The sequence below is a fragment of the Micrasema longulum genome, unplaced genomic scaffold, assembly GCF_059751315.1.
Source record: "Micrasema longulum isolate JH-2025_06_02 unplaced genomic scaffold, ASM5975131v1 h1tg000236l, whole genome shotgun sequence".
NCBI classification, from domain to species: domain Eukaryota; kingdom Metazoa; phylum Arthropoda; class Insecta; order Trichoptera; family Brachycentridae; genus Micrasema; species Micrasema longulum.
Genome location: NW_028277441.1, coordinates 284,161 through 311,117, shown reverse-complemented (window position 1 = coordinate 311,117; position 26,957 = coordinate 284,161). Strand labels below are relative to the sequence as shown.

At 32.4% G+C, this 26,957-nt stretch overlaps 1 protein-coding gene across 1 annotated transcript in view; it reads right to left on the bottom strand.

The window, feature by feature from the left end:
• Window positions 1–25,738, bottom strand: part of LOC148283459 (uncharacterized) — a 58,268-nt gene extending 32,530 nt beyond the window's left edge. The window contains exon 1 of the mRNA XM_088243807.1: window positions 25,506–25,738. The gene's annotated coding sequence lies outside the window, so the exon portion shown is untranslated. The remainder of the gene's footprint in view (window positions 1–25,505) is intronic.
• Between the last annotated feature and the right edge of the window lie 1,219 nt (window positions 25,739–26,957).

Here is a 26,957-nt window from a genome sequence, read left to right as displayed (position 1 = left end):
AACAACTAAAACAGTGTAAGTCAAGAGTTAGTCTCTTTTTTGGAGAGTTACAGTGATAACATTTATTAGATTTGTAAAAGTAGAAATGTTTATAATTTTCATGTACTTTTTATGAAATTTATTAATAATAAATTTAAAAAAATGAGTACTTTATATCTTACTATATTTAAATAAGATATAAAAAAGTAAAATTGGAACAAAACTTAAATGCTTGATTTCTCAAAACAGAGATTTGAGAGTTAAAGTTTTTTGCCAGTATACCCATGATCCATGATATATGTATATTATACATATATGACAAAAGGACACTGCTTTAAGGAAATATCACATACTACGAATACTGATAAAAATATATGAAATGGATTTAGAATAGTTAATTGTATTTTCAAAATAAATATGGATATTGTGGAGAAATGTTTTCATACATAAATGTAAAAAATAAATTTAATAAAAATACTTTGCTAGTAAAACGCGGCGAGTTTGGCCTTGGTTGTTGTGACGTCAAGGTTCGTGATAATGTTTTAAACAAATTTTAATGGCCAGGAACAAATAAACTTGAATCGTGACGTTTAGGGGCGTGGCCAATGGAATGACCGTTTTTGCGGGAATTCTAAATTACAAATTAAAAAATATTTTTTATGCTACTGACAATTGGCAATTAAATTTCTTTTACTGGACAGTATTTCATATATATTGCGTATTGCCTTAAAAATGTAAAAAAAGTGATATTTTCCTATTCAGTATACCTAAAATATGTAACATGTTACCAAATAATTTTAAGAACAGTGAGGCAAATACAGGAGTGAGACGTTTGCTCAAATTATGGCTAATGGTTTTTTTTTGTATTAATGATAATTTTAATTACTGATAATAAAATAAAATACAAAATATGGTGAAATGTGTAATTTTTATAAACACAAATTATTGAGTTGTATGCTTACAATTCAACAGGACTTTAATTTAAAGATTATTATGATTTAATTTAAAAAATACGTATTTATTAAATACATATAACACTAGAGCTTTTGAAAATGAATGTTGGAGTTATTTGGTTATGTTAGTCTCCATCTAATATAGATCAGCTTTTTCAAAAATGGAGTTTTTTGTGTTTTATTTAAATAATATTATTTTATTATCAAAACTTCTAAGAGCAACTTTTGTGATTATGCTCCAATGTCCAGAATGTGTAGATTAGTCAATTCGTAACATAACCTGGAGTTCTTTGGGATCTATCTTTCGGCTTTTCGTAGACCTCTTCGCCATTCACGCAGTGTGGGATGAAGATGGATTGGCATGGGTTAGCTCGAAGTCATATAAATATGTTGATCGTGTTCTTGAATATTTTGTAAAACATTATTTTATTGCCCTTGTTTGTCTTTGTTAAATAGTTTTATGTTCTTTTTGTGCAGTTCTTTTCTTTTCTGTTTCTGTTTCTTCATGTTTTTTAGCGTTGGCCGTATATATTATAAATAAAGGCCAAGATGAGAGCGACACCCAAAATCAATGTTGAGCCTGAGAACGAGAAGAGCCGACCCGAACAGCCAATCCGTGAGTTGGGACAGTGCCAGGAAGAAGAAGAAGATTCGGGATCTCAAGCATTGCAGGTGAACGCGCCAACCACTTCATTACGTGGAGGGCTGATCTTTACTCAATTCCCTTTTTCAAAATTTTCACGTGAGAGTAGCCATCGAGTCAAAAATAATCGTCCAGGATTCTAGTTCTATTTCATTCAGAACTGTCATTATCATCTTGCCTTAAAATGAAATAAATTATCGAGAACAGTTGTGATGTGTGCACCATTGCAGTGCTCAACGCACTATTGAGTACGGATAAGGCATTATGAGGAATATCATTTTGTAAATATTAAAATAGCAGTAATCTATAGCAGTGTTTTTAACCTTTTTGAATCTGGAGACTCCCTAGGGGTCGCGACAAACAAGTTGAAAAACACTGATCTATAGATTCGAACTGTCAGCAGGGTCGCAGCGAGTCACATCTTGCTGGAGGGTGTGATTCTATAAAATGCTGCGAACGCCCAGTTGCATTCCACCGGCAACACTACTGACTAGTCCAACTCGTTAGGGTTCACGTCGCGAACCCTGGGCAATTGGATCACACTCATAACGGTGTGATCTCAGCAGATGACGAGAGGACGCAATGGGAGTTTCTGGCGCCTCAAAACCAAAACCAACCAGCTAAGGAAAGGGAACCCCGATAGAAAATTCCATCAGAGAAGGCAACGGGAAACCACTCTGGTGATCTTTTACCAGGAATCACTATGGCGAGTACATCCAATAAGCAGTTGTCCTGGCTGCGGAACACAAGAGTAGCGCAGGACCGAGATGCTTTCGCTGTAGCGATCGCCAACATCGGGGGGACCTGACAAGGCACCGCAAGAAGCTGGATTCGATGATTTCAATCACAGATTATTCGATTCCGTTGTGCACACCGCTAGTATTAAGTTTGTGACAACGGTTTTAGTATCAAATACACTACAGAACATGCTAGTTGTAGGTTTTTTCCCAATATGGTCAGTGGATTCTTGGAATACTACACGCACAAGTAAGAAAAAGCGACCCGGAACTAAAACAACATTAAAACACTAGAAATAAATGTCCATTTAGAATGTCTTCTAAAATACCAGCTTTAAGTGCAACAGGAAATCAAAAGTAGACATGTCATCAACAATAAATTACAATACTTTGAGTTTGTCCAAATGTTTATTGACAAAAAAATGAATTTCATCCCCAAGGGTGTCATTTAGATGAACAAATTACAACAAGAATGGAGATCATTTTAGAGAAGGGAATATGGAAGTCTCGGGATTTACAGTGCTTATGATCTGTCATTGGCAGGTTTGAGTGACCACTTAACACACTGTGTTATATTCAGAGTTTGAACATCCATATTTCTTCAATTCTTCCATCTGTGGATTTCGGCGAAGTTAAAGAGCTGACACCTTTATTGTTGTAAACAGATTCATCTGACCCATCTGATCCCTTGAACATACCCGTCAGAACAGTTGTTCCAATACATGAAGGTGCTGGATATGAGATAACTGTACCTAAAATAGGCACTTACACGCTTCTAATCGAACAATAAGGAGAGATCCCAGCAAAATGTTCGTAGTAGGTTTTTCCAAAGCATAAATTATGTCATACCCAAAACCCGTTAGACTTTTCTTCAGAGGCATCTCTCATTTATCGCATCAAGAGTGTTTAATATTTTGGGAGAGCGTTTAGAGCTCTTAAGGACAAAAACTATTTTCAAGAAAGCAGTTAAGGAATAGCTTTCCTTAGTGGAAGAGATTTAAGTAGGAAACTCCTTGATGATTTTTCGAATGTTTGAGTTTACAGTTTACCACATTGATGTGCCATATATATGTTTTATCAAAATTATTTTTTATGTTTCTGAGCCTATATTTGTGGTGATATACTCATGTGTCTGTATCAACTAATTGCTCTTCCCATCTCAACACAGGACTTTTAGTCCCATGGAGTTGGGACTTATGTCTCAAATAATATGTAGCAAACTGTATTTAAGTAAATAAATTTATATCCATTTAAGTGATGGTAAGCGGATGACTAAAATCAAATGTATTTTCCACATGTACAAGCAAACATTCCAGAAAGTATGAGGTAACTTGCGTCTGAGTGTGTTCTGTGTACAGAAGTATCACGGAATGTTCGGGAACAAAGCTGCTATTATATCGTATCATATTCACTGTGCTTATGTGCTATTTGTTGGGTTAACAGGAAACGTGAGTTAAATAAAAACATCGAATAGAACAGTCACGTTTAAGGCATGTCTCTACCTGGGCGGGTCCGGCAAGAGCTGACGCGCGGTGCTCGGAGGTCCTCATTAGTGGACGAATACCTTTATTACGCAAGATACTTACGTACCTCTAAAGCACCATTTATGGGCATAAAATGACACGTGTGTTTGTTGATGAAATTGATTTATTTATGCAAACATATGCACAAAAAATATACTACAAAAAAAATTACCATGAAAATGCTTAAATAGCTAAATTTCAACAGCGCAGCCTCGCGTCAACATTATTTTTGTTTATTTTTTTTTCCATAATCTGTCAGTCTATACCATATCATTATGTAAGATGTTTTCCGCATAGGCCAGTAAGAAATACTACTGGATCATTTTAATTACATTATATAAGGTATGGTGATCAGCTTTCGCTTCAGGTGACTGTCCAGGAATAATGAATGCAGTGAAAAATGATTTATATCGAGCCTGCCGGGAATCGAACCAGACACCTGCCGCACAGTAGGTGAATTTGACAACCACTACACTTCGCGGCAGACTTATTTATGATATTATTTTTCTGGATTTTAACTTGAGACTCCTGATAGTAGCCATCGAGTCAAAAACTCTCGTCCAGTTTATACAAAAATCGATCAATCAACGAAAATATAAAATTTTAGGAGACATTCGAAATGTTTATCTCTAAATCTTTAATTTTAAAATGTCGGATTAATGAGCTGGACAATCAATGAACATAACAAAAAACGATTCTGACTTAACACAGGGAAATCGTAGCTAGTTAGAACCAGAAGCAAAAAGTGCATCTGTCTAAAAAACATGATCAATTATGCAGGTTGCGTTTAGACCAATTCTGCGTCAGGAATGTCTCAGTTTGGCGGTCACTTGGTCTTAATATAGGCGGGAACGGGCGGCAGATGGCGATGGGCGGTCCACCTAGTTTGTCGTGGGCGCCGAGAGCGGGATTATTACACACCGTCATATTTATAGCATCATTCCACACACCGAACAGAATCTCTCAGCTCTCGGGTGTTACAAAACTTATATCATAACATTATTAAAACACTCTGAAACAATACGAAGAATAAGAGGACCTTCGACAAAATATGAGGTATATCGTCTACTACCACCATCATGCCATTTCTTCGTAGGGGTAGGCAGAGAGGATGAACCGCCACACACGTCTACCCTAGCATACTTTCCTAGCTTCTTCCACATTCAATACATGCCCTTTGGTTCCGTCTGCTTTTGACATGACCAGACTTACGATTTTGATTTATATGATCATACCACGTCTTCCTTGGTTGTCCTCTTCCCACGTTACCGTTCATTCCAGAGACCCTTTTTTGATTTCATAAATTAAACCTGACTGAAATTTGCACTCTCGCCTGATTTTATCATTCGTAAACTTGTCGTACATTGATTTCCCACACATTTAATCGCATTTTGACAGCGTTCTCTGCTTTCATTCTTCTGCCAGTTCCATGTTTCACTTCCATACATAAGTGCTGGTACTAAAACTGCGTTGTGCACTGTCAGTTTAGATTCGATTGACATATTTTTGTTAGTAATTACTGTGTTCGTGCGTTGTTCATTTTGTTGCTCGGATTCAGACTCCTTTCAACATCTTTTTCTACTCTTCCATCTTTTGACAAGATGTTTCCCAGGTACACAAACAAAAAAAAGAATCTAAAAACCCATAGTACAAGGTTTAAAATAGTACAATAAATTAAACAAAGAAATATAATAGAATGCTTAAAAATATATAATATTAATGAAACAAAAAAAAATGGCATATGTGTTGGAAATTTAATGTTTACATAAAATTATCAAGATTTTTTTTTCGTCTATTAAAATAATTGTACATGGATGCAAAATGTATTTGTAGATAATATTTTTAGAACTGTTCATAAATAGGTAATTTATTTGTCTTACTAAACTGCTTCGGTAAACATATCGATTAATTTAGCAATCTGACCCAAATGTTTTGAAGGGTATCTATTTTGAACTGCTTACAACATTAAATTTATGTAAACAAATTGGAATTCGATGGTCTTAAAAAATAACTATTTACGTAAAAGTATTTCCTGTTTTTGATGATTTTTATTTTGACTGAACAGATGAATTAGAAACATTTTCCAAGGTTTTAACAAATTTAAAAAAAATGTCAATCAACAAAATTCACACAACAGAATTTTAAGTTTTAAAATAAGTTAATATTTTTTTTTTTTATAAGAGGATTATAATTTTTTTATGAGAAAGTTAGTGCCACGAAAAATTGGATTCAAAGTTTTTTTTGCAAGCGTTAAAAATTAGGGCAATTTAATAATAACTGTATTTTTTTAAATGGGTCCTCTTGTTCCCTCCAATAAGAAAAAAAGGGAAGAAACTTGTGTTAACACCAACAAATTAGTCAATGATGTATTCTCCTTCATTATTTTCGCTCACTTTTACATTGAAAATACTCACTTTCGTCTACTTGAAATTCTATTTTAAAGGCTCGTAATCAAGTAAAATTATATCATGTAACGTAAAAAAAAACACAATATCTGGTAGAGCAGAAAATTTTCTTTCGAATGACGCAGAACCTTAACCATTCTTTTGATGCTCATTTTTTAATTTGGAAAAAAACTGACACAATTAAAGTTAACACCCAATATGTTTTTACATCGTTGAAATTTCAAATGCGTAGGACCGAGCTTTACTATAGAATTCGACCTGTTTTGAGTACGTTCAGAAATATACAATAGTCCACGCTGACCTTGTATTGTTTATTTTTCCCTTTGTTTACATTTAATGGGTTATGTAACAGGAAACTCTTTGGGGAAGGACAATACACCATAGACACGGCGCAATAAAGTTAGAGGTAGGTTCGTATAGTGACGATCAACATGGTTAGTTGTTTGACTTGTGTTCCCATACACCAGAAAGTATATTATTTAGGTGCGTATATTTTCACGGTCACTGTCATCAATATATATATCGTCTTTTTTCGGTGATCCCGTGTTGGATTCGTTCCGACGTTTCGGCTACCGTTGCAAGAGCCATCCAAGACACAGGAAACCTTTTCGTCTTCGAACCAAAGATATGGCATAAACTCAGAAATTAGTGTACGAATAATAACAGAGGCAATAATTGAAATACACGGACACTTAAAATAATATAAACAAAGACTACGGCCTTAAATTAAATTCAACATAGTTCCCGGCACTGCATATGACAAAAATGACACGGATTGTGCCTACTGCCGACTGCGACACGGTACAAATTACTAGTACATAAACACACGACACGGTACAATTACTAGATTTTTTTACAAAACACACTGTTTGTCCTGAAGATTGCTCCTGCAACGGTAGATGAAACATCGGAACGAATCCAACTTAAACGAAATCACCTAAAAAATAAGATATAAATTAATATTATATTATTGTACATAGTAGAAATCAACAATGTTTGATTATGTCCAAATGCTTGCAGACTGGCTGGATTTCCTCCCTAGGGAGTTGTTCATATTTAAATTTATTTCAACAGAGAGGGAAAAAGCTTTCGAGAAGGGAATATGGAAGTCTAGGCATTTACAGGGCTTATGACCTGTCATTGGCTGGTTTAAGTGGCCACTTTACACACTGTGTAACATTCACCATTCTGCCCATGTTTGAACATCCACATTTCCTCAACTCTTCCATCTGTTGACTTTTGTGAAGTGAAAGAGCTGAAACCTTTATCACGTGGGTGAGATTCATCCGGCTGAACCAAATCACCTTCTTCTTTTACCAGGTAGTAATTCAACAATTAGTGTTGAATTACTACCTGGTAAAAGAAGAAGTATAAAAATTGGAAAATTGTTTCCAGGCGTTGCCTAGTAGGTGATTTGGTTCAGCCGGATGAATCTCACCCACGTGATAAAGGTTTCAGCTCTTTCACTTCACAAAAGTCAACAGATGGAAGAGTTGAGGAAATGTGGATGTTCAAACATGGGCAGAATGGTGAATGTTACACAGTGTGTAAAGTGGCCACTTAAACCAGCCAATGACAGGTCATAAGCCCTGTAAATGCCTAGACTTCCATATTCCCTTCTCGAAAGCTTTTTCCCTCTCTGTTGAAATAAATTTAAATAGTAGAAATCTCCGAAAATTCTGAGGTACGGCAAGATTATGGACCTGCCGTAGATATTCATCTTCTTCTTCTCTGTTTAGATCTGTTATCGGCCAGAGGGTTATTCTTGAGACGTTGAGTTCCAGCTGTCCTTCCGTCTCTTTCGTGGTCTTCCAGGCACGCGGCGACCACTTGGGATTTCGTGGGCCACGGTATCTCATATACTTTCATAGTGCATATTGTTTTTAGTCAACTGGTAGTGAAAATTACGTACTCCATAGGATGTAATATACCTAGAGCTCAGATGCATTTGGCACTTAGCCATCTAGTAAAATCCCAAAGGACTAATACTAATCTCTTACGCAACACAAAAATCGTGTATTTTCGTTTAAAAGGGTTGCTTATGGTATTCACCTGAAAACCATATGCTTTAAGTGCGTGAGGAATATAATTTCGCGTGAATATCAATATGTCGCGTGGGTAGAATAAAAGTACCAATTTTTTTTTGTATTGACCTACCCCTCCGTAGAACCAAAACTTGCAGTATATAAATCTACTAGCGGACCCGTCAGACGTTGTCCTGCCCGAACGTTGGCTTGCCTGCTATTAGCTTAGAAAAAGACTTTTCATTGATAAGTAGGTACCTAGGTACTTGTTTGTGATTAAATTTCATAACTAAAAATTGTTAATATTCAAATATTTAATTTAAGTAGGTACTTGTTTCTGGTTGAATTACAAAACATAAAATAAATATTTTTTCAAATATGCCATTCTTTTCGCAAACGTCAAACTCCGGTCTTCTCACTAACAGAGGAGTGTACTTATGTAGGAATACGACTTTTAAAAATGTGTGGAATTAGATATTATTTTAGTATCACCAAAAATCCAATAAAAAGAAATTAATGGGTAGAAATTATAGGGACTTTAAGGAAATAATCTGATTGAGATCCACAAAAAACAAATGCTGTTTGTAAACATTCAAAAACAAACTTTTTTATACACAAAAAACAACATCTTTCCATTTTTTTGTAAATGCATTCTCCTCCAATGCAACCCTGGTAGATTGATTAATAAAACATTTATGCTCCATACTTTTTTTATACATATTAGATTGTAGGTTTTAATATCTACGAACACGCACAGTGGAAAGATCTACATTTCTCTGAAAACCGCACGTAAATCGGTTAAGCCGTTTAGGAGTTCAGTGACATCACACGTACAGAGGAATTATATATATATAAAACATATGTAGTCCTTTGGGAGGTAACTAAAAATGTAACCTCACGTTGTTACTACGTCACTATGACGTAATACTAAGTAAATAAATACGGTCAGCTTTTAAGTTTAATAGTATAATGTCTTTTTGTAATGTTTTTCAATAATAAATTAATATCCAACATCTTCAAGTTCTTCTCATATTTTGAAAATCAAATTACCAATGAGGAATTCCAGCCCAACCCGGAATTAAAATTTAAAAATGTTTTCGTGTACACGTGAATACGATACAAAATGTTTATATTAATATATATTTTTTGTACATTTTTATGAAACTTTGCAGTACAACTTAACGCTCTAATTTTTACCGCGCGCAAGAAAACATTTTTTGTATGGAGTAGGATGAAATATCTCAAAAACGCACGCAAAAATAAATAAAAAATGTTAAAAATAGTATTCATTTTAAAATCGTAAATAATGACGTCACTCCTTATATCTACGTGTAGTATTTCCGGTTTCCGCTTTAAAGCCCCCGTACCTTGTAAGGAACGTTTTGACCATAGAAAAAAAGAGTATAATTTGACATTTCAACCAGAGATTATGTCAACTTTCTAGGTTTTTCTAAATCGAAACGTTCGTAAAAACAACCATAACATAGAAATGAGCAAATTACGATAACTAAATGAAGTAATCAAAGCAATATTCCATAGATTCTTGTCAGGTCAGTGAAAGTAAGAACGCCAACCGTTTCATGACGTCACTACTGAACTACGACACACTGATTACAGTCATTTGGCGCGGTAGTTGATAAATGTAACTTTAAAAAATCATATCTTTGTAAATAACGCACAAGCAAACTTAGTCAAATAGTACGCTGATAGAAAAAAATTTAGAAAACAGTGGAATTCCTCATTACCACAAAAAAATACCGCGCATTCTAATGTCAGTATATCGTCGGGTTTCTGGCGCGAATTGAGAACTACATTTTACTAGTTGCGAGATATTACACTTTCAAAGTTGAAAGCTCATCCCAAATCAACAATTCAAATGAAATTGCAGAGTATTATACAATACTATTTTTCGTATTTATAAAATATGAAATATTTCGTTTTATATAAAAACTATTCGATGTCATTCATGAAGACATCTCATCTTTCGAAAATTTGTCGTTACCAACTTGTGCCAGGAACCCGTCGATATAATAAACTATTAAAAATAATATATCAATAAATAAATTTGAACACGTGTAAAAACTGCATTAAATTTTAATTAGTATGAATGTATGATTGTTTTATGTTTTTTCTTTATAAATCCTATGTTTTTATTTTTTTTCTCATGTACTAGTATATTTAAAATGATATAAACTCTTATAATTAACAACTACTACAACAGTATAAGTCGCTCTCCAAGCACATGAGTTAGTCTCCTTTTTTGTAGAGTTACAGTGATAATATTTACTAGATGTATAAAAGTAGATCTGTATAGACATTAAAAAAAACATGTACCTTTTATGAAATTTATTAATAAAATAAAAAAACTTTAAGTTACGAGCATTGATACATTTTGAAAAATTTGTTTAGAAAAATAACTGATTTATATAAACCACAGTGTACTGAAGAGAATGTGATGTTTAATTATTTATCAAATACTACGAAGGTATTTAAAACAAAATTTGAATTAGTCGAAAAACTAATGGATTAATGAGGAACTTAAGCTCTACAAGAAATTGGATACAAAAAATGTTTTCTTGCGCGCGGTAAAAATTAGAGCATTAAATTGTACTGCAAAGTTTCATAAAAATGTACAAAAAATATATATTAATATAAACAAAGTACTTTGAACGACGTCACTGGTTCGTATAAATAACCCATTGAAAATAGAGCTGTGAAAAATATCCGGTTTATTTACTGTAAACGGACCAATCGGCAGAACTAACAGATAATAAGCGGAAGAGAGCCTTTGATGTCACATACGGAGTAAGTTCAGAAATACAAAACAGATAATAAGATTTATATATATAATAAAGTTTCATGTAATTATCATAATCATCATCAAAGCCTTATCTAGTGGTGCATAGGGTACTGCACTGTTAAATCAAATATAGCGTATCTCGATCGCCTGTTATAGGAATATAAGATGATCAATCTTACGCTTTAGGAGCCAGTCGAGAGACAAATATTTTTTCACTGAAAAACCACTTACAAAAACAAATATTTTATGTCAACCACAACCGCTATTGTTCTGATAAAGAGACAGGTACGTCTCGAAACCGGTAGACATCTGAAAGTCGGTAAGTGGTTATAGGTAAACAAATATTTACTAACATTTATTGTAATGGTTTATAAATATATGAATTACATAATGAATTAATCGGTTTTTGCCTCTAATAAAACTATTAATAGAATACACAGATAGGTCTTTAAGTGGTTCCGAAAATCTTAAACAAATGGATCATATAACAATTTATTAGATTCTCGTAGTGCTATTTTGAGCATTAATTGAACGAAACTAATATTGTGAATGTACACTCAGAAGCCTTATAGTTCATAGTCCAAGTCAAGTGAAAACTCTTAGAAATAATTTATTAGGCTCATCCGCTCATTCATCAATAATCATGACAGCATCTAAAACTAGAAATATACTTTATCATCGACGTCATCCCTTTGTATAGACCCGATGGTGCATAGGGCATTGAACTAGTAGGTACACAAAATACAGTGAAACTTAATATTTTTTTACATGATGGAATAATGATCAGACTTGTGGTTCAGGTGCTCTGAAGAGATGCTAAAATTTATCTTCAATTTTATCTCCAAAGTAAAATTGTGTTTTCTGTATGAAAATCAGAGTATGCATACATTTTTTTCTTTTAAACATGTTTAATTATAGGTTACCGATAAAGATACTTTAAATTTTCATGCAAATATACTAATCTTTGAACACAAATATCGTTTATTATTTATAGACAGTCGATGATTACTCTGTTAGTTCGCATTGTAATCGGGGCCCAGGGACAGTAAAAATTGTAGTTGCAAAAAACCTTTAAAACCAACATAAAAGTGCTGATATTAAACATTTTATTGATTGTCGGCCTCGTGGTGTAATGGTCAGCACGTTTGCCTACCATAGGCAAACGCGCTGACCATTACACCTCGAAGCCAATAAATTTTAACTTCCATTGTAATTCGGGCCCCGGGAAGCAATAATTACAATAGGAAAATGACAGTTATATTTGACTGTCTATAAAGTAAAATCAATTTTAAGTACTGACAAAAATGTGTAAATTTGTATGAAAAAATAAAGTATATTCGTCAGAAACCTGTAATTGAACATGTTTAGAAAAAAAATGTATGCATATTCCATTTTTCATACGAAAAACTTAATTTTATTTTGCAGTTAAAATTGTTAACTTTACATTGAAATACGAACCCTGTTATAACCCTGGCGGCCTCCGTGGTGTAGTGGTCAAGACGCTTGACTCACGCACGGAAGGTTCCGGGTTCGATTCCCGGTGAGAACACAAAAATTAAAAATGTGATTTTTCTCAAGCCTGGTTGTGCTGTAATGTAATTCACCACTGTAATTGAGCCCCCTGCCTGGCCTGTTGTGGTGCAAAAAAAATGAAATGAAATAATTGGTTAAAAAGTAAAATTAAATTTTTAAGAACAAAATGTTGATAATTAGTTGTCTTATGGTTTCTAAGGATTTAAGATGTGATTTCCCATATTATATCGTTACACATGATGTAATTATTACTAACAATTAATAAAGCGCATTAAAAATATTTTTTAACTCATTCGGTTGGTATTTATTTAATTGAATTGATTTATTTAGGGACTTGTTAAGTCCATTTCACATTGGTAAAAATATTTCTTTATACAATTGAAATAGAATACAACTAAGTAAAATTTAAGCCAGGATAAAAATGTCACAATAGTTACTACTTGAAGACAAGATCTGGTCCATCTTAATTCTTTCTTTTCTTTTGGTTTCGAATAAAATGTTAAGGCTACGTCAAAACACGGCTGATTTTGTGTAAATCTAGAAAGACTTACACTATAAAAGTACAGACCTTGTATCAAGTTTACAATGCGACGCAATCGGGACATTGGTGCATGCATGCCATAGTTTGTGCTGTGCTGATCAAGGAACATAACATTATTATTCCGCAACTGGTGGATCGGAACATTGAATGCCACTTGTTCCAGTAACGATGCTACATCATCATCATCCATTTAGTAAATTAAACAAAAATATGGAGTTAATGTTATTTCTACGTTTTTTAAGACATAAGATAGGTATTAACATATTACAACAGAGATGAAGAAGTCTTTAGAGAAAGAAATATAGAAGACTAGACATAAACTGTCATTGTCAAGTGGCCACTTTACACACTGTGTAACATTCACCATTCTGCCTTTGTTTGAATATCTACATTTCTTTGATTCTTCCATCTGTTGACAATTGTGAAGTAAAAGAGCTGAAACCTTTATTGTTGCGGGTGAGATTCATATGATTGAAATATTTCACCTACATACTAGGCAACACCTGAAAGTATTTTTTGAATATTGTAATTTTATTTTTATTTTTAACCAGTTAATGACAGTTCATAAGCCTTGTGGATGCATAGTCTTCTATATTCCTATTCCTTTCTCTAAAGAGTTCTTCATCTCCGTTGTTATATGTTAATGTTAACAGCTCCCTACGGGGTTGAATCCAGTCCTTGTTCACAAAAACTTGGACAAACTTAAAACATTTTTTACAACTCCTTGGTGCGAAGTAGACTCGAGAGTGGCTCGATGATTTGGGGGGACATGAACTGAAGTACTCTCTTATGACAGAGAAAATCCAAAAGAAGTTTCTGAGATATCTCTACATGAGAGACTGCGGGTATTATCCTTGGCTCTACCCGACCGAGTTTCTCCAGGGTATGCTTGGCTACAACAGTTTAGAGACTAGAAGGAATGTGTATTTGACTACACATTTTTATCGATTGTTGCGCGGTATGATCGATAATTCTGAGATTATGATGAGCATTGGTTTGTATGTTCCCGATAATTATCTAAGACAGCGTCAGCATAGATTGTTTCATATTCCGATATTCAGGACCAACCTGGCTATGGTTATGCCTGTTGGAAGGGCTACCGCTATGCTGAACAACATCGCTCTGGATATTGATCTGTTCCATGTATCCGAAGGGGTTTTCCGGAGCAGGATTCTCCCACTACTTTGACATGAGTCTCTTTCGTGTATTTATTTTTCTTTTTTATAATATGTACGTATTGAATATATGTTTGTAATGTATATGTTATATTGTTATAAACATCGTTTTTAAGATATTAGGTATATTTGATACAATGTAATATCTCTCGTGGTCCAGTAACTACGCTCACCATAGAAAAAACTGGTCTATCCGCGTCGGTAATTTTGATTAGTCCCGTTAATTGGCAAGGTCGACTCAATTCTAACTCGACTAATAGGAATTTAAATGTTTCATCTTCACGAGGTATTCAAAACTATCATCGTACTGTGATGTTGATTCTCTGCGGTGTATATCATAACGTTACTCTCGGTTAATATTGTCAGATAAGGCTTATAGTCTGGTAAAACAAACGAATTATATAAAATAACAAAAATGCTCAATCTAGAGCAATTGACCTACACAGAAAAAATAAAAATGATTTAAGATGAAATAGAATAAAATAAAGACAAATATTAAATTTGATTTTAACTACACCATACATAAAATAAATACAAGAGCATCAAATAATTTAACTTGCGAACAACCTAAGACAAACAGAAAAAGAAACGGTTTTTTGTATACAGCAATCAATTTTTACAATTCATTTTCTAATGATCTAAAAAATATACAGAACATGTACGTACTTAAAAAAACACCTAAATAAAACAGTTCTTACAGCCCGTGTGGCGAGTGAAATGTGATGTTATTTTATCGAATTTTTATTTAAACTATTGTGTTATTTTATATAATATCCCCTCATACCAGCACTTTTACTGATTAGGAATATTTCGTACAAATAAAATATATAATGTAATGTAATATGTAAAGTTTAAAAACCTCGTAATTTGTCATAAATAAATAAATAAATGTTTTTTTTTTAATTGCGAAATAAAAACAACAATATTTTTTCAATGTATTTCTGTTAAAAAAATACTTAAAAGATTTATGTAACTAAAATATAAATACTTTTAGACCGGCAGATCACGCCATTTCAAATTAAGACTAAACTTAGATATCTGGGATCTCAATAAAGACCAAGTATTGAACTAAAATTTGTTGTAATAATTTGAAGATAATAAATTGAACATGAAAGTGGCAGGGGCGAAATTTTAATTTTTTGATTTTGAAAAGAAATACAAGCATTTAAAACCACATACATTTTTGTGACATTTTCCTTTATTTCTACGTAAAATTATGCCTTCGGTAATACTTTAAAAAAAAAAATTGAAATACTTTCGTTGAAACCTTTTTTTAAAGACTTGTATTCTCTTTTTTTTTAAAGAAGATAATTCTAGTTGTAATATTTAATTTATAACTACATCTTATTTACGTTTTTATGACCTTCAGACCTGCCCTTATCGTTTTTGGTTTAATAAAACTTACCCATAAGGATGACCGGCCTGACTTTGCTTTATCCAAACGAAGTCTCGAATTAACTCCCCGGATTATAGCTGTAGAGCTATGATTTTTTACACACTACACACTACAGATATCTACCATTGGTATGTTCCATATTGTTTGTTTCTTTAATGAATTGTATTGTATGGGAGCTAGAACCATCCAAAACCGATTAAAAGCGCGTAGTTTACAAAACTAGCCGTCACAGAAATTTCTTTCTGATACTCGTTCTTAAAAAACAACCGACAACGTTTTAAAATTCAAAACGGGAATACGAGACCTCGATTTAGTCGATTTAAGTGAGGCATATTCATTTTTATGTGCAGTTGTCGTTTTTGCATAGTATTCGGGGAGAGTGTCAGAAAAACTATATTCAAATACCTTCTCATCAAACCGCACTACATATTTCAAGGGATTCCTCAAGCATATTTAATGACCATATTAAAATATTTTCCCGTACAAAAAATAAGAAATTTCTTTATAATTTTTATAGGACGCGGAACATTGTTTGCCTCGTGTGTACAAATAAAAGCTAATACTGTTGAAAAAAATCAATTTAATTTAAGTCAGTTTAAATCAGGAAGAAACACGTCATTAGTCAATGTAATAAATAATTTACCAATATTCAATTAACTATTTATAGACATGGTTGATATGAAATATTGAATCAAAGGGTGTTTTCACTGAATGATACTTCTGGATCGGCACCTGAAGTCTAAGACTGGTTATCTTACATTCATGTAACAAAAAATATCAAGATAAGCTGCGGTCGGTGTACCAATGCAGTGTCATATGCATCATTATGTGTGTTAGAGGTAATAATGATGATGATGTTGAAATGGCTTCAAAAAGTTCGTAAATATTTAGAAAAAAACAGTACTTTATAAAAATACCTCTAAAGTTTGTTTTTGCAGCTTGAAATGTTGAACTATAAATTTATTATGTTTATATATTAATAAAGAAAATTGGTAATAATTACAGGTTGAAAACATTACTGGTTCTTGATAGTTTTTATGTGTTTTGATCCGGCTATAAACAATAATACTGTTTAATATAAAAATATTAACAGGATGTCGGTTGTAGAGAAGTTTGATAAACAGGTATTTGAGCATAGCTTTTAAATAACTCTCTTACAGATGGCTCCCCGATACTGTGCGAAATAGACAACTGCACATCAGACAATAATACTGAGGTCTCGTATTCCCGATTTCCGCACCCCAATTTTGTTTTTTTTTAAAGAAAAATTATCAGGATGAATATTTTTATGTTTTTCAAAAATATTAACCATATTCGTTATTCGTATACCGTACGTCCGAAGACGGCAGATAAAACTGGTCACTTTAATGGATTTTTTAATATTCTTAGCCCCCATAAGAAACAATTCATCAAAATAACAAAACAATCGGAACACACCAATTGTAAATATCTATAGTTTGCAGCGTTTATTTTTGTTTATTTTAAATCCGAACACACAGTGTTAGCAAATAATGCATTTTTAGTCCTTAAAATTTAGCTTGATTAAAATGACAGCTGTCAAACTAATTTCAATAGAGATGAGAAAAACACTGATTACCGATCATGTACCGATTAAATCGATTTTATCAGTTTTTTCATGCAAACATGAAACTCTGTTTCCGAAAATTTATATTAAAACGCAAACACAAGCCTCTTATAGTGTGTTTAATACAATTATTCACTAAAAAATTTTTTGTGAATAATTGTATTATTCATTTAAACTTTTTGCGTGAACATTATCAAATGAGCTATTTTTTTATTCGATCAATTTACATTGATCAATTTGTCCCAACTCTGACGATTTTGCAAAATTATGTAACCTTGTAAGAACGTCGTTAATAATTAGGTTTATTTTAGTTTTTTTTTTTAGTTTTAAAGCTGTTTTTATATACTAATGTTGATTTATATGTCAAGCATTGTATTAAAAAAATTAATTAACATGCCAAATACGAATGATTTTTCGTGTATCAATATAAATCACTCCTTAGACGTTACTACAAAGTTATGTCGTCACTTTTTCTGACAACTGTCATTCTAATCATGCCACATTTTAAGGACTATAAGATTTTTACTTGTTATTTTTTGTAAGAAGTGCCTAAATACGGGAAGTATTTAATGGCCTTGACGAAGAAACAGTCATGTTTTGAAACCGGTTGCCAAATAAAACATATTTAGGAGTTTTAAACAAAGTTAATATTTATTTATATTTTAAACATGGAAAATCACAAAGCCAGTGCATTAAATATTAATTTTATATTTAATTAGATTTCGCAAGACGTAAATTAACACAAAATATGTGCCTTTTAAAGGGTTAAGGAGGCAATCAAATGGGCTAATGCAATGAATAATATTGTAATATAGCGTGGGTTTAAGTAAATTCCTTCGACAAGGCGCAGGCATTCTGAGTATGAAATCACCGACGATATTATTATTTAAGTAAAACTCAATTAAAAGTATGGTTAGCAAAATCGAAATTTAATTCACTCGATTTTTTTTAATAAAAAAGGATTTTAAGCATGAGCAAAATTGATAGGAAGATCGGTCTTAAAAACGGTTTTCGTTTTTGGAGGGAGTGCTTTTTAAAAAAAAGTAAAATGACATCTACTCGTACATCAATGGCATATAGTAAACTTGACACGTTACTAGCACGTGAAAATGGCATCTTGATTCACGGACTTTCATCATGATCAGACGTAATGCTACGCAGAAATATGCCATCTCGTGTGACGAAAAAAACCTTTAATTGCGCTACAGCTGTGAAAAAAAACCAGATATATCGTCCCGTCATAATGGCTGATGTTTTCTTTTAATAAATAAAATAAATCGAAATAAATATCCTTAAATGTGGCAGGTGAATTTTATAGAGCTATGATGTTTTTAACGCTTGTGCAGAGGTCAATAAGGAACGCTATTTCTTTTAAAAAAACGCAATTCACCAAAAATGTCGCTTATGTTGTTCTTCTGATTATGGCTGTTTAGATGGATGTTTGGATGTTATGAATGTTTTCTTACAGTTAAGCAATAAGTAGAAGTGTATTGCAATTTTCATGATTCATAATATATTTAAAGAGTAAAATCATGTAAAAAATATATACTAAAAAAATTCCAACAATGCTACCTATACATACGAAACTAAAGATAACATAGATAATATAAGTTATTTGAACAACAGAGTTTATTGTACCACACCGGGGTTTAATATTTTAGAATACCTAAAGAAATAAAGATTTGGGAAACCTTAAAGTATTTTTAAAAATGTTTTTGATAAATTAATTTTTTCATTCAAGGTAATGTTAATAAAGTTTACATAAGTACTAAAAATGATATAAACCTTAAAAAAAACATAAATAATAATAAAAAACCTACTTCAACACGTGTTTTAAAATGTACAGTGCATATCTCGTTTTAAAGGCCATTTGTGCAAACAATGCTCCGTAGCTGAATGAAATCGTGACTAACCTGACCATGAAAATACAGTATGGAAAAATGAACTATAAGTCGGCATTAAAGAATTTAGCAATATCATTTTGAATATTTCCAAATATCTGAAGACAAGCACTAGCTGGTGGTGATAAGGAGAGATGGTCCTATAAATAGGGAAATATCACATTTTAAAACATTTAAAAATTAATAAGGTTCTATGAAATACTGTCCGATAAAAAAAAATTGGCTACTTATTAGTAACATACATTTTTTTTTCAATATGTAATTATGAATTCCCGCAAAAACGGTCATTGCATTAGCCACGCCCCTAATACGTCACGATTCATGTATTTTAAACATAAAAAAATAAAGATCAGTAAATAGTAAACGATTAGTAAACTTTTTCATACGGTACGGTGTGGAACGGACCCCTCGTGTTAAAAGAGGTTCCAGTGTGTATCGTGATATATTTGGCGGCCTACATGGTGTAGTTGTTAAGATGGTTGACTAACGTACGGAAGGCTCCAGGTTTGATTACCGGTTAAACACAAAATAAATGTAATTTTAATTAAGCCTGGGTGTTTTGCGCTGTAATTTTTTACTGTAACTGGGCCTTCTGGCCTGTTTTGGTGTTAAAAAAACGACACTGAAGTATTATATAAATCGTTAGTATTATTTACTATATATAATACATAAGGGCCTTGCAAGTAAAATGGTGATGTAGGGCATTCCAATAACGAAAAGTTAAATAATAACATTCTATTACATTATTTTGCATTGCTAAATAAATTATTTAAAAAAAAAAAACGAAATATGTTATTTCGAAACCGTGTAAGAGAAAATTATATAAGAATCAAATATTTTCCTCACGCTGCACGGTAAAAATTGGAGCTTTTAATTCTACGGCTAAATTTCTCTAAGATGTATGATAAAATTAATGATTTTGATAAAAAATAATTACATTGAACGACGTCACTCGTAAATAAAAATGAATATCAATCCCCCTATTTTGGCGTCTTGAATGGATTTTTCCATTAGTTTTGAATGAGCCTATGCCGTTAGTTACAACAGCAATAATTGTATTTTTTTCTCAAATGCAAGTGAAGATAAATCTGGCTTCATGAATGCATAATGACCTCACATCTTGAAATAAACAGCTACGCATAATTAGCAATTTCACAGTCTATAAAATGCTAACAAAGGTGTACGAAGTTCTAAGAACAACTAAGAAAAAGAACATGTAATTTTTTTTTTGTAACTTCATGATGATGTTTTAATGATTTAATTTAGCATTTTAAATTTTAACGTGGTTTAATTCAATTATTATTAGCGCTATGATTTTTAAAAGTTTTGTGAGTTTTAAAGTTTAAAGACGTCACAAGTTATCTACGATAAGTTGTCCTGATTGGTGGGTTGGCTTTCCGGTACCCGGAAATGTATTATAACACTTTGTCATTGGTTGATTCGGAAGAACTAAGATAATTTATATTAAATAGTAAAAACTAAGATAATTTATATGGCGGCTTCCATGGCGTAATGGAAGGAAATGTGAAAGGCTAGGTATAAACAGGGCTTATGCCCTGTGAATAGCTGGTTTATGTGGCCACTTTACACACTGTGTTACATTTACCATTCTGCCTATATTTTGCCCACGTTTGAACATCCATATTTCTTCAATTCTGCCATCTGTTGACTTGTGAATAGATTCATTGTAAATGGACTATTAAACAAGATGAAAAGTTATTTTTAATGTATCGTATTGTCAACGCAATGATTTTATGAAATTTTGAAATTACTCTGCACGTGACGTCATAAATTCTCGTCGGAGAGTTCTGCTGATTGGTTAATTGGCTTACCGTAAACCGGAAATATATTACAACTCTTTTATCGTTGGTTGATTCGGATGAACTAGTGACATCGGTCGTTCAAAATACTTCGTTTTTATAAAAATCATTTTCATTACGTTTTTCATACATTTTCAAGAAACTTCGCTGTACAATTTAATGATTTAATTTTTACCGCGCGGAAAAATAAATTATTTATATATAATTTCTCGTAGGGCTGAACTTCCTCATTTGTCGAAAAAAACAAACCAGTTTGGCCGAGAGCGTGGCCGAATATAGGATTTCGGCCAAATCACTATTCGTGCATCTCTATTCTTCTCGTATATGTATTCTGGTGCCACAATCCAGGGAGACAATAAGGGAATACGTTTGTATTAAGAAAAGTCAGACCGTGTATCCTTTTAATGTTAATGTCAATGGTACCAATTTTCAATACAGGAAATCCGTAAAAAATCTAGGAGTACAAATGGATGAACATCTCTGCTGGCGAGCTCATACTAATGAACTAAGCCGCAAAATATTTTTCAGTCTACACTCACTAAGAAGGTTGCAAAAATTCTTACCCATTAATACTAAATACACCCTAGTATAAGCATTACTACTACCCATTCTAGATTACGCTGATGTTTCCATGACTGATTTAAGCTGTGAGCAACTCGATAAACTTGAACGACTTCAGAATACATGCATAAGGTACATTTTTGGTCTTAGGAAATATGACCACATTTCTGATTATCGCAGGCAACTGAAATGGCTCAAAATTAGACAGCGGAGAGACTATCACTCCCTCTCACTTTTGTTCAATGTACTTCATAGTCCTAACGCTCCTATATACCTGCGTGAAAAATTTCAACGCTTATCAGTTCATGGTTTACCTCTTCGTTCTAATTCTCAAGGCACTCTCTTAATACCCATCCACAATTCCTCTTTCTTCTTTAACTCATATAGTGTCCATACGGCTCGACTGTGGAATCATCTCCCATCCACTATCAAAGATGTTACTACATTATCTCAGTTTAAATCACGTCTGCAGAAACATTTCCTTTCTCTTCCTTAATCTCTCCTCCTTTCCTTTTTCCTCTTTCCTCTTTTTTTCCTTTTTCCCATTGAGTAATAGTTTTGATTTAAGGTAATTTATAAACAAACACGTTTATTTCTATTTTTATATATTTTAAGCTTTTTATTCTTTTTTTTTCTATTGAATATGTTCTGTAACTTGAATTATAAAAATATTTTTTTTTATTTTATTGGTTGGTTGGAAGAAATTGCAATTTGGCAATAAGCCCGCCAATGTACAAGTAACATTATGCACAAAAAGTTAAATAAATAAATAAATTTGTAGGATCTTTGTGAAATCGGTCATAAGCCACCGACAAATTTGTATTTGTGAAGATTATGCAAATAACATCAATACAACAAGTTCAATATGACGTAATATTCCAGTTTGAAACATAGCACCGTAATTAAATCACATAACCGTCATCATTATTTCCTTATACGTAGCTAGTGGTGCAAAGGGCACTGCATTGGTACTAAAATTGCACAGTATCTAGATTATTTTACTAACATGGAAGGTTAGGTGATCAGTCTTATGCTTCAGGTGCAAGTCCAAAAAAAAATTAAAAAGATGTAATTAAAAATCAATTGTTGACCTTGTCAGGAACGAAGCCGGGTCCTCATGCAAACCCCAACGCCAACAACTACACTACGAAGGAGACTTTTTATTTCCAGTTTTATATATTTATACACACAACTGTATTATTTATCCGCCTGGACTTGGATAATTAATAACAGAACTTATCATATTTTTTAATTTATTCATACAAATACACATACATATTATAAAAAATACAATAATAACGTATCCCAAACTCTATGAGGCCGAGGGCGCTGTGTTGAGTTGGAATACAAATAATGGAAAGTGGAAGCACGTACATAATTAAATAATAGCAACAATAAAAATATAATATTATTACATAAACATGCATATATTTCAAAGGGCATCTGGACAACCCGCTTAATAGTATATACATCTATACAATGTCTCGCAGCAGTCTACCGCAATGGTCTCTTCCCTTAGACAAAATCCAGACTTGTACACTCCTCCTGAAAATGGCTTTCGTTTTGGAGGACTTAATATGTTCATCCAGGACATTGAATACTTTTGGGGCCACAAAAGAGAAATTCCTCTGAGCAAACATCGTACGTGTTTTTGGAATTAAATAATTCAAATTACAGGAAAACCTCGTACGAGCATTCTGCTGGAATCTACTCTTGTTGCCGCATGACCAGAAATGGTTCAATGACTCTTTAAAAAGAATTGTCTTATGTCCAGTACCTTCATGAATTGGAACAATGTCTCAGATGGGTAAGTGGGGGGACAACGCAGCATCACTCTTAGTATTAATTTTTGTACGTTTATTAGGGGGTTCTAAATAAAGTGTTTTATTATTATCAAAACTAATAACAAACGTCATGGACTTACAATTTTGTGATTTTCTGATTTTTTGAAGCTACATTGTGATGGCCGTCTCGAGTTCGATTCTCGGTAAGATTGACACGAAATATTATTAGAAAAAGGTGTTCGTACACAACATTATTTCATCACATGATATTTTAATTTAATTAATTTTACTATTTCATTTTATTATTAATTACCATGGCTTAACACGAGCACAGCCTAAAAAGCCTCAATAAATTGATGAATATTTAAACGAATGTATTTTTTAATAAATAATAAATAACACCTGGACTGGAGCCTTAAACGTAAGACTGGTTACTTTGCTTTAATATACATAAGATATGTTTCGATTGGAGTATAAATGCGGTACTCTATGCACTATCAGATGCAGATAAGGGAATAATGACGACGATTTACAGGTTTTGATATTTTTATTCGAAACAGCTGCCACAAAAAGTTTTTTTCCAGTTCGGTTCAGTTCAGTGCCGAAATAAGGCGTTTATTGTCAAAAATTGAAGTAGGTACATGCTTGCCAGACAAAATAAAACAAATGAACAAAGGAAGTTTTAGAAGAAAACAGAAATCTCCACCAAAGACGGAAAATTAGTTATTGATGCCAAAATAAACTATACGTAAATCCTACCTGCCTAAATAATAGCATAATTCAAAACCGTCTCTAAATCTTGCAAAATCAGATTTCAATTATACTACTTGACACCGCAAACCTAGAATTCTCCATTGGGTTGGTGAAGCATAATAAAAAATCTCACAACTCTTTTTTCAAAGTTTTTGCAAATATTTCAGTTACTCCTTCAATGGGGTTTTCCAAGTTTGCTTATATACACTATGATAACAACATAAACCGGCCAATGACACGTCATAAGCCCTATAAACGCTTAGCCTACCATACTCCCTTCACAAAAGTGTTATCACTCTCTGTTGCAACAAATTTTAAACTATAATAATACTTCGTAATAAAAATGAAGAAATTACGAAAATAAAAGCTTTGAAAATTTATGATAAAGATAAAAAATTAAATACAAAAAAAAATAGTAAACTTAATAAATGAAACGAAATGAAAATGAAAAATATTAAAATAAAAGTGAAATTAAAAGATTTTGTTTTATAATTAAATAATAATTTGGAGATCTATAATTATTATTCAAGTTATAAACATGAGTAATATCCTACATAAAAATGTTTTTTTTTTAGTATGATTTTATTAACCTTGAAAAACTTTTTATATAATTAAATTGTTAAAGCCTTTAGATATGCAGCTTCAACCGTGTTAAATAAACAATATAAGAGTAACATTTAAATTTAAATAAAATTTTGCCTGATAAAATATAATCTCATGATGATAATTTAAATACAAGGTTTACGTAGATTTTATAGCGCTATAAAACGCTGCGATATTAAATGTTTTCCAACGACAGCAGAAACAAGTTGTTTAGGTATACGCTATTTTTTACTGACAGTACAAAAACACACACCAGTTTGACATAAAATTCTTGACAAAAATTGAGATGGTAAAAATAGTACTCAAAATTGCATCGGGAAACATAAAACGATGAAAAACAGAAATCGAAAATCCTGAGATACACAATTATGAATCCTGACAACAATTCTACCACATAAAACAAGCAAGGACTAATGCATGAGTGCTAAAATTACTAAATACTACAATGATTTACATGACTACTTGAAAAAATATTTTTGAGACAAATTTAAAATCAACTTAAAAAACAACACGACGAAAACACTAACCAGATGAGACATTACATGGCCTGAACTTATAATAACAGGTTTTAAAATATTATAAATGAATAAATAAAAGAATACGTGATTTATAAAACAAATTTTAAACTAAAGTTGACCTTGTTTATAAGTTCAAAAAAGTAGTTTTAAGTTCAGAGATTGGGGTTTTCTTTCTGGCTACCTACTTTTTTCTATTGGAATTTTGTCTATGCATCTTTTTAGGAAGTACTTTTAATTTAGTTTTGTTAATAACAGTATAATTAATACTTACATTTTAATATTAATCCGTTGCATGAACAAAACAAATGTTCGAACCAAGCACTTTACACACGTGTAAAACGAATTTCACGTTTAATGTCGCAGATTATTTTTAGCGATGTAAAATTAACTGTCAACAGTGAGGTTTGGAAAAGTGGCGCACGCGCGGGATTTTTGAACAAGTTCTAGATTCTTCCCACCTGAGAAAATCGCGCGTTCCTCCACAACAGAAAACTAGCGTCGACTGACCGGCGAAAATTACACAATACTTGTCGACTACAGATGGCGCTCGGACCTAACGGCTCTACGGTACATTACTTGTTTTTGGGTGGTGGGGACACATCTGCGTCTCGCGATAGCCGCGGCTGCTTTTTAAATTATTTGCTTTTTGAATGCATATGATTGGTTAAAATTTCGCAAGATGGCGCAACCATTTTCAAAATTGTAACTTGTTATTGGCTGTGATTATCAATTTATTGGTAAAGAGCATTCCTTTCTCTTCTCTTTCCCATTGAAAACTAGTATCCCTATTAATTAAGTTATATATCGAGGTTTTTCTGACAGGATGCATTTAGTCATTAAAACAAGTTGCGGGATAATCGCATTTAAAGCTTTTTTATTCTTTCAACGCATTACTTCTCCCATAATTATTATTTTATTTTTAAAAGATTTAAAATAGTAATTATTATTCTAGGCATATCATGAAATTTGGAATCAACATTTTGCGCCTACATTAAAAAATATTTGTAATATATCAAGGCTTTACTGACAGAATGCATTAAGTCAATAGTCTTTTTCCTACACGTGGTAAAATTAAAGCGTTTAATTGTACAGCAAAGTTTCTCTAAAATGCAAGAAAAAATAATGAAATTGAACTACTTTTTATGACCTTACAAATTCTGCCAAATCAAACAAAAATAGAGGGTTGTGATAAATTTCAGGGAAGCCAACTTACCAATCAAGACAACTCATCGGAGATAACTAGTGGACGTCATGCGCGGAGCAATAAGAAAATACAAAAATTATATCTATGATAACACGATGTATAAATATATATGTATTTTATATTAGTTCGATAGTCTTTTAACAAATAAAAATATTTAATAAAATGTGGATTAAAGTATCACTCGTCTTTTATTTATATAATAAATTACAATAAACTTCCATCAAGAATTTTTACATACAAACTTAAATGTTTTAAATAAAAATATTTAAAAAACCACTGATCTCCTTCATTTCTCAAGTGACGCTCATTAAAAAATATAAATATAAAGATTAAAATTACCATTTATCCTATTTGCAACTTTCTGAGTGTTCCGGCCTTGTGCAGGAAATTTCTTATCTACCTCTGTCTCCGACTGTCTTTCTCCAGATTCTGATGCCGAAGGGTTCTGTGTTCTCCTCCATATAATCCAACCACTACAACGTCTCCCAACAATGAGGAAGTTCAGTGGTTTTTTTATTT